Source organism: Geotrypetes seraphini, chromosome 11 (genome assembly GCF_902459505.1).
Source record: "Geotrypetes seraphini chromosome 11, aGeoSer1.1, whole genome shotgun sequence".
NCBI lineage: Eukaryota > Metazoa > Chordata > Amphibia > Gymnophiona > Dermophiidae > Geotrypetes > Geotrypetes seraphini.
Window position 1 is genome coordinate 17900137 of NC_047094.1, and position 16764 is coordinate 17916900.

Below are 16764 nucleotides of genomic sequence, written 5' to 3' on the forward strand. Positions count from 1 at the left end.
TAAACGCTTGGAATCAGCGATTTCTCTATGCAAGCTGATGTCATTTGGGAGCCAGCAAGCTAAAAACCGTGAATAATCGAAACCAATTGAAACCGCGAATGCTGAAACCACGAATACGGAGGGAGAAGTATATTCCCATTTTCCTTTATTGGGAGCATCTGCTGTCATTTGCTATGTTTCTATGGTTGAAGGAAAGGGGAAATGCACCAGTATGTCACACGGCTCTCATTATGGATTTCTATTAGAGAATGACATGGTGACAAAATTCATCACCGTTCCCGTCCCCGCGGATAACCGCGGGAAATAAACCCATGTTATTTTCTAGTGTCTATTTCATCCTCTGTCCTTCTACACCAGCATTCTTCAAAGCAAAGCTCCAGTGGTTGTGGCCATTCATACTATGATTCTTCTGTGAGCCAAGGATAATGAAGCCATTGTGACATCACTGATGAGGCTGGCTCTTAGGCACTGGTGGAATGAGGCATTATGACATCACAATATCTGCTCTGGATACCAGAGACTGTCATTCTGTAGTGTCTGTTTCAACCTCAGTCCTTCTACACCAGCATTCTTCAAAGCAAAGCTTGCGGGTCAGTGGTTGGGGCCATTCATACTCTGATTCTTATGTGAGCCAAGGATAATGAAGCCATTGTGACATCACTGATGAGGCTGGCTCTTAGGCACTGGTGGAATGAGGCATTATGACATCACAATATCTGCTCTGGATACCAGAGACTGTCATTCTGTAGTGTCTGTTTCAACCTCAGTCCTTCTACACCAGCATTCTTCAAAGCAAAGCTTGAGGGTCAGTGGTTGTGGCCATTCATACTCTGATTCTTCCCTCTTTCTTTAAAGAATGACATGAAGATGGTTTTCCACGGTTATCCACGGGGACGGGAACGGTGATGAATTTTGTCACCGTGTCATTCTCTAATTTCTATAGGAACAAAACTGCTTCGATTTCTAGACCCAAACTTTAGAAATCTGTTCTAGAGACCTCACAGACGGTCAGGTCTCAGAATATCTACAAATAAATTTGCATGAGATAAATTAGTGTACATTGGAAACCTAGTACTGCATATGCAAATTTTACTCATACATATTCATCAAGGATATACCCTGAATACTTGACTAGTTATGGAGTCCCTAAGACAGATGTTTTTGACTTTATGCTGACTCGGATGTAAGAGAGACAGGGGGGGTTGAACAGACATTTCCGACCAGTTTTGTATGCTAGCAGACAGGAAGTTGAGACCTACCTTAACTGACAGTATCTTTCCTGAAAATCTGGTTCACATTTTAAAACCTAAACACTGTTCTAAGCTCCGGCTCTGCAGACGGAGAACTCCAGGGAAAGAAGGCGAAGGCTTTCCAGCTGTTTAGACTTCCATCTCAGCAATGCTAGGAAATGTTCTCTTAGAGCAAACATAACCTTCTGTAAAAATCTGTGCAAACCTTGACGTATTTCAATTAAAAAAAAAAAAAATTGGAACTGGGGTGTTCTTTGGGGGTCCTAAAGCCCATTATGTTAGAAACTTAAAAAGTAACAGAACACCTAGACTGGGGCAGTCCGTCTCGTGCATATTTATAGTGGAAATCCTGAAAACGTGACTTGGCGAGGGCAGTGGCGTAGCGAGGGTGACTGGCGCCCAGGGTCACGCACACACCCTCTTCCCTTCTCCCGTACCTTTCTCATTTTTCAGGTGCGAGCAACATCACGAACTTACTGCCCCGTGTCGTGTTGCCTCTCCCTCTGACGTCACGAGGCCCGGAAGGGACATCGGAGAGAGCTGACACCGACGCGGGCAGTAAGTTCTTAATGCTGCTTGCACAGGGAAAATTAAAGAGGCACGAGGGGAGGGAAGGAAAGGGGTGCACGTGTATGGCGGGGGTGGGGGAGGGTGAGAAGGAGTGGGGGGGAGGTGCATGGAGAGGAGGACTGATGCCAGCGCTCCCACCAAAATGGCATTTGGAGCAGACTCCCCCTTCCCCCCTCCCGAGCAGCTAGCCTTGCTCTTAGGTGTGTAAAGTGTACAGGAATGATGGCCAATGACGCAAATGATCTTTTGATAGTCGTTATGGAAATAAATAAAATGAATAAACTTTTTGGAACATTTTACGTCATTGGCCATCATTCCTGTACACTTTACACACCTAAGAGCAAGGCTAGCTGCTCACCCCCCACCCTCCCCTAACCGCCTAGAAGTCATCTGACTTTGGCGGTATAGAAGAATAAAGTTATTCTTATTATTACTCTGCCTCTGGGTGGGGGCTGAGGTTGGACATCCCGGCCTAGAGGGTTGTTTTATTAGGGGGGTCACTTAGTTTAACAGAACAAGTAGGTGTTGCTTTCTAAAAACAAATAGATGCCTACGGTGGCTGTTCTAAAGTGAGTGGCTCCTTTTAGGCATTTTTCTGCTGCACCATTTAGAGGAGCCCGAGACCCCGTGTCAATGGGCGAAGGATAACACGGGGCTGTCAGGCCTGCGTGTCGCCCATCGGCTGGGGCGGTCGGGGGGCGGTGAATACGGGTGCGGCGTGATTGGCCGGTGGTGATCAGGTGCCAAGCTTTAAATTAATTGGAGGAGTCTTAGGGCGCGTGGGGGAGCGAATCTACTTAAGGGGAAGGCAGTGGAGGACTCAACCGTTTGGGTCCTCCAGAGCGGGTTTTTCCCTCCTACCCACCCCATGTTTTTTTCGATAGTATGGTGTAGCTCGGGGGGCGGATCTCCCAAGCTACTGGGTCATTGGGGCTCATCAGGTGATGAGTGGTGGGCCGGCGGGGTGCCGTGCCTGGTGGGTCAGGTGACCCGGATAATGGGGCATGAGGGACATGCCACCCCTCTGACCCTTGCTGAGGTGGCAGGGTCGAGGGCACTGAATGTTTTTTATGGGTAGCTCGGGAGGAGCTCTGGGAGTTTATGTTAATTAATGTTATAATTGAGATTATATTATGTTAATTGTTATGATTAATAAACTGAGCTGCGGCTAATTACCATCAATAGTAGTCGGTGTGTTTTTGTAGTAATGGCAGGGGAGTATTGTGGGCCAAGGTGTTGGGTTATAGGGTGACAACGGGACGTGTCCAGATCCCGCTGTTATGATTCGATAGCTGGATGACCAGATTCCGATATGGAGAACTAGTGTAATCCAGCACCAGTGGACCTTACGTTTAGTAAAGTTACATCAGGGTTGCCAGATGTCTGGTAAAACCCCAAACATGTCCTCTCTTTAGAGGACTTTCCGGGTGCCCGGATGGATTTCCAAAACCCCACAGTTCGTCCGGGTTTTGGAAGGCCCTGGGCTCGGGGCCGCATCTGGAGGGGGCCTCTTGAGTATGCTTGGATGGGATGCGATGACAAGTTAGGTAGGGTTTACCATATAGCTCCAGCAAAAGGAGAACAGATTGAGACATCTGGATTTTACTTCCATTGAAAGCAGTGGGGAGAGGGTGACACAGAGGTTAAAGCTACAGCCTCAGCACTCTGAGGTTGTGGGCTCAAACCCCATGCTGCTCCTTGTGACCCTGGGCAAATCACTTAATCCCCCCATTGCCCCAGGTACGTTAGGTAGATTGTGAGCCCACCGGGACAGACAGGGAAAAATGCTTGAGTACTTGAATAAATTCATGTAAACCATTCTGAGCTCCCCTGGGAGAACAGTAGAGAATATTGACTAAATAAATAGTGTGACAAGTTTCAGCCTCTGATAACCAGAGCTGGTATTGTGACATCATAATGCCTCATTCCACCAATGCCTAAGAGCCAACCTCATCAGTGATGTCACAATGGCTTAATTGAACTTTTGCTACATTTTGATTTCTAGCGTGGCGCAGTGGTTAAAGCTACAGCCTCAGCACCCTGGGGTTGTGAGTTCAAACCCACGCTGCTCCTAGTGACCCTGGGCAAGTCACTTAATCCCCCCATTGCCCCAGGTACATTAGAGAGATTGTGAGCCCACCAGGACAGACAGGGGAAAATGCTTGAGTACCTGAATAAATTCATATAAACCATTCTGAGTTCCCCTAGGAGAACAGTATAAAAAATTAAATAAAATTATACCTTCCCCCCCCCCAGTTCATCTCTCTGTCTATGATGTCATTTCAACTCTTAAACCAGGCAGGGCTTGTCATGAAGTATAAAGAAGCCATTCCTGATTAAGACAGGTTTGTAATGGAAGCAGAGGAGGGATTTGGCAATGCTGCATCCAGACCTACGGCCACCCAGCGGGGCTTCCCATCTGAGGCTTGCTTTTCGGAGAGATAGAAACATAGAAACATAGAAATAGACGGCAGATAAGGGCCCACGGCCCATCTAGTCTGCCCACCTTAATGTCCCTCCCCTACCTTTGCCCTGTGAATAGATCCCATGTGCCGATCCCATTTGGCCTTAAAATCAGGCACGCTGCTGGCCTCAATCACCTGTAGTGGAAGACTATTCCAGCGATCAACCAGGGATGCCCTCCAGGGGTCTGCCGCACAAGAATTGACATGTTTATTCTTGTTTTGTTTCTCCTTTATTTTTTGGATTCATTTTTTGTTCATTTTGCACAATTTCATTTCTGTACCTTATGCACGGACATGCGTTTTTGTGCACTTAAAGTCAGATTGATGTATACAGTAACGAAACAAAATTGAATGGAACGTGTTCTACAATCTTTACAGTCTTTGTAATCAGCCAGGTTGGCAGAATCTAAATCGTGGTAACAAAATATCAAAAAGCCTCCGCACTGCCTTGCTGCTTAATCCACCTCATGGGAGAGTCAGCTGAATTTAACATAAAACTTTGATGGTAAAGTAAATGGTCACCTGACTGGACGACAGGTGAGTTAGTGACAAAAGTCAAATGATATCAGTATTAGAGAATGACACCGTGACAAAATTCATCACCGTTCCCGTCCCCGCGGATAACCGCGGGAAACCATCTTCATGTCGTTCTTTAAGGAGAGAGGGAAGAATCAGAGTATAATTGGGCACAACCACTGACCCACAAGCTTTGCTTTGAAGAATGCTGGTGTAGAAGGACTGAGGTTGAGTAGCAACATTCCAGAGCTGAAATTGTGATGTCATAATGCCTCATTCCACCAATGCCTAAGAGCCAACCTCATCAGTGATGTCACAATGGCTTCATTATCCTAAACTTGGCTCCCATAAGAATCAGTATGAATGGGCCCAGCCACTGACCCGCAAGCTTTGCTTTGAAGAATGCTGGTGTAGAAGGATTGAAGTTGAGATAGACACTACAGAATGACATTCTCTGGTATCCAGAGCAGATATTGTGATGTCATAATGCCTCATTCCACCAGTGCCTAAGAGCCAATCACATCAGTGATGTCACAATGGCTTCATTATCCTTGGCTCCCATAAGAATCAGAGTATGAATGGCCACAACCACTGACCCTCAAGCTTTGCTTTGAAGAATGCTGGTGTAGAAGGACCGAGGTTGAAATAGACACTAGAAAATGACATGGGATTATTTCCCGCGGTTATCCGCGGGGATGGGAACGGTGTTGAATTTTGTCACCGTGTCATATGTTCCTTGTATCTGAAATGAGCGGAAAATGCATATTCTCAACAGAAGCAGGTAATCTTATTCAAGCCAACCTAGTTCATGACTTGCTTGAGGGTAAGAGGAGATGTTTGGTCGGGCATGGAATGTTTGGACAACGCATATTCTTTCATTATAGCTTTCCCAGGGGGTTGCAATACTTCAGAGTGTATCTGAGAGCCATTTCTTAACCTAGCATTGCTAACCCGTGAGTCTTTATCCTGACTCATCTTGGCAGCGTTGTCCCCTGTGATGTGAAGAAGTTGTATGAGAAAATTGTTCTTGGCTTTTCATTTCCCCTCAGGTGCTCTTTTCCCCAAAGCAAATGGACATCTCGAAAAGGCCAAAAGAAGGTCCCTCTGTCGAAAATGGCCAAATTGTGATTTTCAAATGGAAGAATTTTGACATTTTACACTGACGTTCGTTCGACTAGCGAGGGAGCAAGCCGGAGATGTGTTTTGGATGGATCTAGAGCGCACCCCAAATTAGGACATCTTTCAGCAATAATGGGATGGGAAGAAACGTCCAGGCATAAAATGACTTTTTTTTTTTTTTTTAATCTAGACTTGTTTCCATTTATTTTTTTATTCAGTTTTCAACACCGTTCTCCCATCACATCCAGAATACAAAAGGTGACCTGATTGAGCAGCTGACCACTCTAGGGATGACGGTATGACCCCCTCCTTAATCTCCTAGTGGTTTCTGACCCCCTCCCACCCCCTTAAGATGTGGATACCAGGCTCTATGACAGCTTCAGGTAATTATGGCCATTGCTAAGCAAAGTGGAAGGAACAACCTAGTGATCAGTGCATTGGACTTTGAGAAACAGGTCCCAGTTGGGACTCCCACTTTAACTCTTTTATTTCCGTACAAATGTATGAGCTCTGCTGCAGTGGCCTAGTAAGGGCAGGGCGGTCCGCCCTGGGCGCCATGTTGGTGGGGGCGCCAGCACCCCTCCTCCACTCCTTCCCCTCCGCCTCTTCCCACTCCTCCTCCCTTCCCTTGCCCCATACCTGTAGTTGTTCACCGTCACGAGTAACAACTTCAACGTGCTCCTCGTGACCGCGTTGGCTGCCGCTGACGTCACTTCCGAGTGCCACACATAGGAAGTGATGTCAGAGGGAGAGGACATGGTTACGGGGAGCACGTTGAAGTTGTTGGTCACAAGGGTGTGGGGGAAAGGAAGGGGGGCGTGCGCACAGCAGGGGGGATTTGGGGAAGAAGCGGGGGGGGGGGAGCAGAGACGAGGGCGAGGGACTGGCATCAGGTGCCTCTCACTCTTGCTACGCCACTAGCATACCTTTAGGTATAGTAGGTTTATATCTGTTCCTGGAGGGCTCGTAATAACATATAAAGGAATTAAGGTAGGTTTTGAACACGGATCCCATTGTTTAAAGACTATTAGTCTGCCCCTTTTGTTCTATAGCAGTGGCCTCAAACTCACGGCCCGCCAGGTACTATTTTGAAGCCCTCGGTATTATAATGAATGATTCTTTATGGAAAACCTGTGCTTTAAGTGTCCAGCAGTTGCATCCGGCAGTCACTGTAACCTCACGCAAGCGCTTTCCTGCATCTCTACGCGATTGTGAGGTGGAGTGGAGAGGACAATCGCGTACAGACGTAGGGTACGTAGGGTACAGACGTACGTAGGGTACGTAGGGTATAGACGTAGAGCAAGCAGAGAGGCGGGCAACGTTGCAGAACGTAAGGTAACCACTGGAGGCAGTGCAGCTTGTGCGTGTGTCCGGTGCTGGAGGAGGTGAGAGCCGAAGGCGGTTGCGGACGCGACCGCCGGATACTTAAGGCACAAGTTTTCCATAAAGAATCATTCTTTATAATACCGAGGGCCTCAAGTTCGTTTCTTCAAGTTTATTTGTATTTATTTCAAAGTTGATTTTAACTGATGTTTTATCTTAGTTTTTTTTGTTTTGTTTTTTTTAACTCCCTGCCCTTTTGTACTTGCCATTAATGTTTCTTCCATTTACTATAGCTATTGTACTTCCTCCCTCTTTACCTTGTGTGTCTTTTGTTCGTTCGTCCATAATAACTTTGCATGTATTATCGTTCGCTTTGTAGTTTTTAGAAAGTATGTATTAATTGTAATATTGTTTGTCTAAAGGAAAATTTTTTTTTACTCTGTACAACGCTTTGTAGAATCGATAAAGCGTTTAATCAAATAACTAAATAAACAATAAACAATATTTGATAAATCGCTTATCCATAATTTACTAAGCGAGTTACAACCAAAATATAAAAGTAAGTCATAAAATTTACATACTATTTAAAATGGGCGAGACGAACAAACGTACTGACAAACTTGGATACAGGAGGAAAAAAGGGGTAAAGTTATAGAATTGGTGTTAAGCTAGATTAACGAAAAAAAACGTAAATAGAAAGAGCATAAGGGAAGGTAATAAAATTAATTTTCCTATATATAATTTTTATTTTATTTTTTTTACCTAGTTGGTCCAAAATCTTCTCTCTTGCAGTTGATGCTTTGATAGTTTTTCACTTTCTGCATGTTGTGCATAGCCGAAACGAGTTTTACCTCATGCAGAGTTGTCATTTCTTTAATAAGATATTAACTATTTTTTTCTGTGGCCCTAATTACCTACAAATCCAAAATGCGGCCCTGGAAAGGGTTTGAGTTTGAGACCACTGCTCTATAGGAACATCTGGGTGGCCATTTATTTGGTTTTCTTTCCGTCCTCCCAAGAGAGCTCAGATAGGGTTACAAGTTTACATTCATATTTCAGGTGTTTCATTTTGGAAAATGGTGGCACATTTTGGAGGTTCTCAGTGTAAGAACATCCTTTTCACATATTTTTGAACACGATATCCCGATGTTTTTCCTGTGAGATGGATGGTGTTTTTGGACATTCTTTTGAAAATTCACCTCTTAGTGTAATGCCCCTAAAGAAGACTGTGGTGGAATGATGTGAAAGACAACTCTTGTATTTTGCAAAGACTTTATTTTTTTTTACTTCATGCAGTTAGTGGCAGTAAGGGTGAGCAGTGCCTGGGGTGGCAGCTCCCATCCCCCGCCCTCTTGAGGAGAGTATGGCGCAGTGGTTAGAGCTACAGCACCCTGAGGTTGTGGGTTCAAACCCTGCACTACAAGCCCCAGTCCCTTTCCCTGATGTCATAATGCCTGGCAGAAACTCAAATAGTAGCAACATTCCAGAGCTCATCTTGTGATGTCATAATGCCTCATTCCACCAGTGCCTAAGAGCCAAACTCATCAGTGATGTCACAATGGCTTCAATGTTCTATAATTGGCTCACTTCTAATACTACCGTATTGGAGGAGAATGTGGCACAGTGGTTAGAGCTACAGCCTCAGCACCCTGAGGTTGTGGGTTCGAACCCTGCACTGCTCCTTGTGATCCTGGGCAAGTCACTTAATCCTCCACTGCCCCAGGTACATTAGATAGATTGTGAGCCCACCAGGACAGATAGGGCGAATGCTTGAAGCACTTATATGTAAACCGTTTGGAGTGTGGTTGTATAATTACAAAAAAGCCGTATACAAGTCCCAGTCCCTTTCCCTGATGTTATAATGCCTGAGAGAAACCCAAATAATAGCAACATACCAGAGCTCATATTATGATGTCATAATGCCTCATTCCACCAATGCTTAAGAGCCAACCTCATCAGTGATGTCATAATGGCTTCACTGTTCTATACTTGGCTCACTTCTGATATTATTGGAGGAGAGTGTGGTGCAGTGGTTAGAGCTACAGCCTCAGCACCCTGAGGTTGTGGGTTCAAACCCCGTGCTGCTCCTTGTGACCCTGGGCAAGTCACTTAATCCTCCATAGCCCCACTGGGACAGACAGGGAAAAATGCTTGAAGTACCTGTATGTAAACTGCTTTGAGTGTGGTTATAAAGCTACAAAAAGGCGGTATACAAGTCCCAATCCCTTTCCTTCTTCCCTGCCCCCACCCCCACCCCCCCCACCCGCTGTGCACACACCGCCTTCCCTTTCCCTGTACCTTTTTAATATGTCTGACGTGAGCAGCATGCCCACGTCGATGTTGGCTCGCCCTGTGACATCACTTCCTAGGCGCAGGTCCTGGAAAAGATGTCAGAGAGAGTGCCGATGCCGATGCGGGCAGCAGCCTCATGCTAGGGAAGTAATAAAAGTTACCGGGGGTAGGCAAGGGGCGCGCAGTAAGGAGAGGAGCCGGGGGGTGGGGAGCAGAGAGGAGGAGGTTTGCCACGCCCTTAGGAAGACCGTGCTCAGGGCAGACCGCACCCCCTAACTACGCCACTGCATGCTGTTGACGTTCTTACGCAAGGCTCTTCAGGGAGTGTTGAAGCCCTGGGTAATATGAAAAACCAGTTCATAAGTTCCAAGGAAGCAGGTTAGTGTGTGAATATCAAATTCAGCTTTATTTCTTGTTCTGAAGCCATTATTTTGTAACCCTCTCCTGTTGATCTAGGGCCGAGTAAAAAACAAAACGAAACAACTCCCCAAAAACATCTGCCTAAACTCTGAGACTTACCCCCTCTTTTAGGAAACTGCGATCGCAGGGGGAGCCGCGCTGCTCCCGACGCTCAGAAGGAACTCAATGAGCGTCGGGAGCAGCGCGGGCCATTCAGCGAGGCTCCCCGTGCTAGAAACTGCTATCGCAATTTCATAAAAGGAAGCCTTAGTCTTTAGCCCAGGGGTAGGGAACTCCGGTCCTCGAGAGCCGTATTCCAGTCGGGTTTTCAGGATTTCCCCAATGAATATGCATGAGATCTATTTGCATGCACTGCTTTCAAAGCATATTCATTGGGGAAATCCTGAAAACCCGACTGGAATACGGCTCTCGAGGACCGGAGTTCCCTACCCCTGCTTTAGCCCAAGGCTTCCAAATCTATCCTAAGGAACTACACAGTTTTCAGGAGGAGCCAGTTCTTTGGGGGTTGGGGGGGAAGAGTTAAGAAGGGGCTGTGCTCCTGGAGGGCCAACTCTTCTGGGGGGTTGGGTTCAGGAGGTGCTCATGCTTTTGGGTTGGGGCCAGCAGGATGATACACTCATTTGGGAGGGGGAGGGGATATTAGATTAGTGAGTCTACTGCTTGGTAGGTATGTGGGTGCTGGCACCCACATAGCTAAGCGGCTGAAGTTAAGACCTCCTTATATTTGGCCTTCTCTTGATGCTCAGCTATGCGGGTACAGGCACTGAATATCTCTGGCACCCACATAACTATCGTCTCCACCCTTTAGACTGCCCTCCACTGATCGGATTTGGAATGGCCAGAGCCCTTGTGCTCTGGACTGGTGCTGCGGCATCCTTCCTCTTCCGTCTCCTCCCACACAAGCTAGTGGAGGGGGTGAACGTGGTAGTGAGCTGTCCAGAGCACAAGGGCTTGCAGGTCCTGTAGTGAATTTTTGCAGTGTATTTGCTGCTGCTGTTGCTGCCGCCGTGGCTTCAGATCCAGTAAAGATGAGCGGCAGGACCGGGGATGAGTGGACCACAAAGCACCTCTCCTCCTCCCCCATTGGTAGATGAAGGGAACAGGCAGCCGGCTCGGGAAGGGGGAGTGGCGCACCTCTTTCCTCCCCTCATTCCCTATGGATGCTGGGAACTAAATCTAACCCTGGCAGTGGGTGAGATCTTTTACTGGGTTAAATAATTTGTGAATAGCTCTGGAAAATGAGTCATGAATGTGTCCAATAACAGGTATCAGAGGCATCTTATTTCTTGGCCTTTGGACCTGATTAGTAAAATTTAGACTGCTGGTCGTCAATAACTTGAATTCTTGCTACTGCTTTCTCCTGCTCTCATCCTTTTCTTAAATACTAGGTACCCGACCTGAGGGGCTTCACTAATTTTCTTTGTACCAGAGCATTTCTTGAAGGCCAAGAGTCTTTCTTGGAGCTTAAGAATTGCTGAAAGGACTCTGAAGGATTATTATATACTCTTGAAGTTAATAGTCATCTGAGAGAAAATAAGTTGATTTATTTTCTTGTTCAGAGTTCACATTAAGAGGTATCAGTCTCTGGTGTGGTAGCCCAGTTCTATTTCAGTTAGGCCATTAGGGCAAAATTGCTTCTCAATTGTCTAAGATTGATTTGGGGTTTTTTTTTTTTGTATCTCTGTGCTACTTTTTCAGTCCAAGCAGTTTACAAATGCAAAAAATGCATACAGCAAACGATGAAATATAAGATTTGAGTCAAGAACTGAGGATGGTCTCCTCTTGGCCTACTGGCTGAATTTGAGCATGTACTGAATGTAGCGAGGAGGGGGAGTTGTTGTTCTGTCATTTATCTCACTTGGACCACAGAACTGTTTGAACCCTGGCCAAATCATAAGGACTAAACGCCCTGAAAACCATCAACCAACAAACCTGGGTGATTTGATAAGAATGTTACTATTTTTCCTGTTCGTGCAACACCCAGCAAATCAAAAGTCAGCCGAAGAAGCATTTTAATTTCTTCTTGTTTGACTTGGGGCACGAACCCTTCGGCTCATTCCAAGCCCCTGGAGAAGCAGGTCCATTTCATCTCTTGTTTCCACACCAGGATGCTCTTCTCTTACTCTCTTGCTCAATTTGAGATGATCCTCTATCCCCTTATCAGACTCTTATCAGGAATGGTCTTTCCCCATTCACCTAGTTATTCCATTTTCACTCCAGTTGCACAAGACGATCCCTTCTGTCCTTCAGTCCAAACACCAAATGGATCTACACCACCTCCCAAGTTGTACATCTCAGTCCCACTTCGGGTCCTACTCTGACTCCCCACTACTACTGCTTATCACTTATATAGCGCTGAAAGGTGTATGCAGCGCTGTACATTTTGACATTTATAGACGGTCCCTGCTCGGAAGAGCTTACAATCTAACTTGGACAGACAGACATGACGTATAGGGTTGGGGGGGGAAGCAGAACCCAAGGTGAGAGGAGAGGTGGGCCTTCAACACTGCCAGAGACGGAGCCTGCCTGTGGACTTCGGCAACTTGCTCCAAGCATACGGCACAGCAAGGCAGAAGGGATGGAGTCTGGTGTTGGCAGTTGACAAGAAGAGCACAGATAGGACAGACTTACCAGCTGTGTGGAGCTTTGCGGGGGAGGTGGGGAGGGAACATAGGGGGAGATAAGTGAAGAGAGAGAGTGAGGGGCAGCGGAGTGAGTGCATTTGTAAGTCAGTAAGAGGCATTTGAATTGTATTCGGAAATGGATGGGAAGCCAATGAAGTGACTTTAGGAGAGGGGTAACGTGAGTATAGTGGCTCTCCCGGAATATGGGTAGCTAAGTGTTATTATGGAAGTATGCACCAATATTCTTCTGTACCTACTTGGCAGGTGGAGTTTGAGGGAATGTACCTTAGTCACAGAGCAGAAGGTCCTATCCCAGCTCTCATGCTGTTCTCCTTAGTACCAGTAGGGGCATTCTTGTTACACCGTTCATGCTATGCCTCAGTTTGCCTGCAGAAGGTTACATTCTGCCTCCATGCTGCTTTTCATGTCCTACTCAGTGGCATACTAAAGGGGGGGGGGGCAGTCCACTCCGGGCGCCATCTTGCTAGGGGCATGGCACCCCCTCCTTCTCTCCGCCCTCTCCCCGCTCCTCTCCTTGACATGCATGCAAGCCCTTTGCTTTCTCCCGTACTTTTTTTCCCTACCTCAGTGCGAGGTTGTCGCCTGTGTTGGCAGCGGCGCTCCCTCTGCTGTCACTTCCGGGACCTGCGCCTAAGAAGTGACGTCAAAGGGCGAGCCAACACCGACCTGGGTGTGCTGCTCACGCCAGAGAAGGATAAAAAGGTGTGGGGAAAGGGAAGGAGGTGCACGCGGGGGGGGGAGGGGCACCACTCACCCTTACTATGCCACTGGTCCTATTGCAGAAAAATCACATTCTAATGCATTCTGTGTATATATATATATATATATAATAAAAATAACTTAGCTTGTGAGCTGCATTGAATTTCATCAATGTCGGGAGGGGACCAAAAACTCCTACATATTTCGCCTTAAGGCTTTTCAAAGGAAGTCCCCCCCCCCCCTTTCAGTTTTTCTCCGCACCATCCCTGATTTCCGCAGAAGGCAGATAAGGGATGCGAGAAATGGTCTCGCCACTCATGATCTGACCCTGTGACAGCTGAGTAATGCTTTTCTTCCTGCTGACGTCTCTTGCGCAAGCAGTAATATGCTACTCCTAAAATGATTACCATGCCCAACAAACAAATTTTAGACATATAGTGGAATGTTACCCTCTACCCCCAAGCTATATCTTACTCACACTGTAGAAGTTCTTGTAACACCTCTTGTGTTGTACTTCCCACTCCCAATGCAGAAGGTCATAGTTTATTTCCTCCCATGCTATATATTTGGCATATAGGACAATGCCACACTCTGATTTCTTCTGTGCTGTATCTCATTCACAAGGTAGAAAGTCACACTCAGCCTTCCATGTTGTACCTCAGCCACACTTGATAAATCACATTTAGTAGGTCAAATAAGTGGGGGCCCAAAAAGTTGTTGAAAGTACAATATCCTAATGTTCTCCTTCTTATGTTTATAATTAGTCAGACCTTGGAGCTGTGAGACTGCCTCAATTAAAGAGAAAACCTATAACCCAACATAGATTGGAGCATTTGGAAAATCAAGTCAGAAGGCATAATCTAAGATTTTTGAACTTTCCAAAATCTCCATTAATCTCTGGTGAAACGATGTTTTGTGGAAACGTTGAAGATTCCAAGTGATTCAGTTCCACCGACCATTAGAGCTCAGTATATAGTGAACTCTAAAAATGTTGAAATGAATTTAACATCTTTCTTGGAATCCTCTTTGGAAATAGTTTCAAAGAGAGCGACTATGGTAGTAACTTTCCCTTTGGAGCATGTCCGCAACAATATTTTGAAACTTTCCTTCAGATTTCTTGATGCTTTGTTTTTTGACTCAGAAATTAGACAATTTCCTGACTTAGCTAGAGGTACACAAATCCAGCGCAAGGACTTTGTGGCCTATCGTTCTAAGGTTTTAGCCCTGGGCGCTGAATTTGTCTTACGTTTTCCTTGTGTTTGTTTTGTAACTTTTGAGGGTAATCATTTTCAATTTTTTGATCCTAAACAACTGGATGATTTTCTTAAGGCTAGAGAAGATGTTAATGTAATTGTATAAGAATCTTATTGTCATTGTAAGGGATGGCTTGGGGGGGAGGGGTTGATTCTGAATAACCTTGAAGTTTTATAATAGTCCCTTTGTTAATTATATAGATCTTGGATCCATTACTTCACTTGTGGACAATTTAATAATATTTTTTTTTCTGGTCGGGCTACCTGATGGCCAGCTTTTTCTTTTTTGGGATAGTCCTTATTTCTCTGATTCTGTATATTTCTATGGATTGGTGATATGCTAAATTTGATATGCAATAATAATAAAAATAAACCTTGGAAGTGGCTCGTTTCACATGAGGATTGAATACCTCATGACTTAGGTACATCATCATTGGTCTCATATCAATATTCCATTCCATTCCAATTATACATACTTCTAATAATCATAGAGATTTTTATTTAGCTTTGTTACAATAAATGAGGATCCGCATGCGACACTGGCCATGTTTTGTGAGAAACTCTGCTTCAGGGCACAGTCTTTAAGGTCTGAACTGCGCATTCTTGAGATCCGTTCCCAGAAAAATCATAAATATAATGAGAGCATCTGGATACCGTACTTTCAAAAAGTACTTTAGTCACACAACAGAAGGTCATAGACTCTGCTTCCTCCCATGCTGTCCCTCAGTCATACTCTACCTCAAGAGTGGTCGACCTGCAGCTCAGGAGCCTAATGTAGTGTGCCACGGAATTTTAGGTGGCCCATAAGACCGTGGGAAGTATTCACCGAAAATGTCATTAACCAGATTTTGGGCAATTTTAAATACTATGGGGTCCTTTTACCAAGGTGCGTTAACCCATTTAGCGTGTGATAATCGATTTAGCGTGTGCTAACCGACTGAGCGTCTACTAAATGCTAGGGCGCCCATTATATCCGTTACACTGTCAAAAGCGCACCGGACATTGGCGCGCTGACAATCCCGCCCCGACATTTGGGCGCAGGAGAAATGCGCTTCCATATTGCCTTCACTTCAGGGAGAAATTGTAAGTAGATGGGATGGGGGAGGGGTTGCGGCAATGGTGTAATTGAGTGGGCGCTGGCATACCCCTGATTCCCCCCCACACACACCCTCAGAGCGGAAAAGGGAAAGTTTGGAGTTCGCTGAGGAGAACAAGAGTTGTAAATGTAGTGGGGGGGGGTTCCCCCCCCATAAGAGCCCGAGTGTATTGGGGGTTCCCACCAAACCTCCCTTTAGAGCGCAAACCGGAAAGGTAATAAGAAAGGTCATATGGCAGTACGCATTTGTCATGTGCGCAAATGTCGGGGCGGGACTGTCGGCGTGGCAATGTCTGGCGCACTTTTGATGGGTCACCTTATATTCTATGGGCACCTTAGCGTTTAGCATGCACTAAATCAGTTAGTACGCCTTAGTAAAAGGACCCCTATATTTTGCAAATATTTTCAGAATAGCTCTCTATCAATTTGTTTCCATCAGTTCCATCAGTGGTCTGGCCCTTTTCTGGTTCCAATATTACATAATATTACATTCATGCGACCTTCTCTATATAAAGTTTGTCCACCCTTGCTCTACATTACCTCCTCTTGTGTTGGACCTCATTCACAAAGCAGAAAGTCACATTTCACGTTCTCCTATACTTTACCTTGGTCAAACAGCAGAAGGTCACATCCTGCTTCCTCCCATTCTGCACCTCAGTCATAGTCTTACAGGGGTGTCCAACCTTTTGGCTTCCCTGGGCCGCATTGGCCGAAAATTTTTTTCTGGGGCCACACATACGCGCAAACGCTGCAGCAAGACAGAGGAGGGAGATGGCAAGACGGTAAACACCCGGGGGCAGCAGAGGAAAATACTGCATCGCCCTCGACCGGGGCCACACAAAATACTTCACGGGGCCGCAGGTTGGACACCCTTGTTCTACAACTACATCCTCCTATCCTGTACCTCATTCACCCAGCAAAATGCCACACTGCCTCCTCCCGAAGATGGTCTCACTTCCCTTTCTAGTTTTCCACCACTGCCATTGTATTTCAAAAACAAGAGAAACACAGCGTTTCTGTAAGAATGTGTCTTTTTTTCATTACTCAGTGCAGTTTGTCTCATTCAGAAGTCAGAGACAATCATTCATTGAAAAAAAAACCCAGCCCAAAACAACA

General features: G+C 45.8%; 1 long non-coding RNA gene across 1 annotated transcript in view; it reads left to right on the forward strand.

Moving 5' to 3' along the window:
• LOC117368918 overlaps nucleotides 1-16764 on the forward strand; it is a 75336-nt gene that overhangs the window by 24843 nt on the left and 33729 nt on the right. The gene's annotated exons all lie outside the window — the stretch shown is intronic.